Genomic DNA, 1,723 nt, shown 5'->3' on the forward strand with positions numbered 1-1,723 from the left:
AGGCGCGCGCGGGGGGGCCGAGGGTCGCCATAATCGCCAAGGAGACACGGCGGGGACCTCCTCCGGACACCCCCGGTCTCTGAGACAGAGGCTCCGTCCCGTCCTGCCTGCCCGCACCCGAGGGATTTCCCTGCGCCCACTTCTCTGATGATCACAGAGTCATGGAATGGTTTGGCTTGGAAGGGACCTTAAAGATCATCTTGTTCCACCCCCTGCCATGGGCAGGGACACCTTCCGCTAGACCAAGTTGCTCCAAGCCCTGTCCAACCTGGTCTTGGACACTTCCAGGGATGGGACAGCCATCTGAGCAGTTTCTCTGGGCAACCTGTGCAGAGGCCTCACCACCCTCACAGGGAAAAATTTCTTCCTAATATTTAAACCTACCGTCCATCAGTTTGAAGCCATTCCCCTTTGTCCTGTCACTCCAGGCCCTCGTAAATAGTCTTGCTCCATCTTTCTTGCAGCCTCCGTTCAGGTACTGGGAGGCCACAATTAGGTCACCACAGAGCCTCCTCCTCTGCAGGCCAAACCATCCCAATTCTCTCAGCCTTTCCTCGTAGCAGGGCTGCTCCATCCCTTGAATCATCTTCGTGGCCTCCTCTGAACTCAGAACTTCCTGGGACCCATGGAGGCCATCCTCAGGGACAAAGTGTGTGGAGATCATGGTGCCTGAAAGCTTCCAGGGGGGCTGGAACTCAAATGTGATCAGGCTCGAGCTGGTCGCTGCCAGCCACAAGGGCTTTTGCTTTATCAGCACTCCCTGGGCAGGGGCTGGACAGGGACTGCACATAAACCAGAACGATCGCAGGCCAGGAAGCAGATGAGCAGCACTAATAGAGATTGTGCTCAAGTAGGGATGTAAATCCTCTATGGACTGAGCTGCGAGAAGCAAGTGCCAGCCTCTTACTGCTATATTACATTTTGAGAGGGATTTTGATGCTTGGCGTGGTAGTGCAGCATACCTGTGATGCTGTGTGATGCACAGACAGCCTGTGCTTGAGCCATGGTGGTTGAAGTGTGACAGCCTGAAAACACAAGTGTTCCAACACGGACTGCTGGGGTCAAAACAACAGCTGCTGGCACCAACCTTTCCCTCCAAAGGCACGGTCACCCTGTTGGCCATTTCATGAGCTCTCTGAACACAGAGTCTGGTTTAGAAAGGAGACATTGTTTAATTTGCGCAGGGTGCAAGGCAGAAGTTTCCGCAAATCAAGCACCCCAAGGGGTAAAAAGTTCCATCTATTCTATAGTAAAATTTACATGAACACGCCTATATAATACATATTCTCCGCCTTCCTAATGCATATTTATTTAGGTGATGTCATCTTAGGTAATACCTGAAACCCAAAGTTCTTTTCTTCATTAGGCGAATTCTTTTATAGAAATTATCAGACGACATCAGTTACGTTTTCAAAAGGTGAGAAAATTCAGCCTGAAGACAGAAAATTCAGCTCGAAGACATCAACCCCACTAGCAGAGCCCCCCTGCCATGGGACACCCCGCAGTGCCTCCTTGGCTGGGGCTGACACTTTTCGTGGTGCCTTCCCCCCTCATCCCTTGCTTCACAGATGATGCCAAGTGGCTTCGCCACGTGAATGCTCAACGTGCATCACCTCTTGCTGAAGGAACAATGAATTTACAGCGATTATTGACAGCAGCCCCTGTCAGCTGCCAGCCCTGGGCGGTGACACACGCCGGTCGCTTGTGCTGCTTCTGCTGCTCG

The sequence above is a fragment of the Corvus brachyrhynchos genome, unplaced genomic scaffold (genome assembly GCF_000691975.1).
Source record: "Corvus brachyrhynchos isolate BGI_N302 unplaced genomic scaffold, ASM69197v1 scaffold91, whole genome shotgun sequence".
In the NCBI taxonomy this organism is placed as follows: domain Eukaryota; kingdom Metazoa; phylum Chordata; class Aves; order Passeriformes; family Corvidae; genus Corvus; species Corvus brachyrhynchos.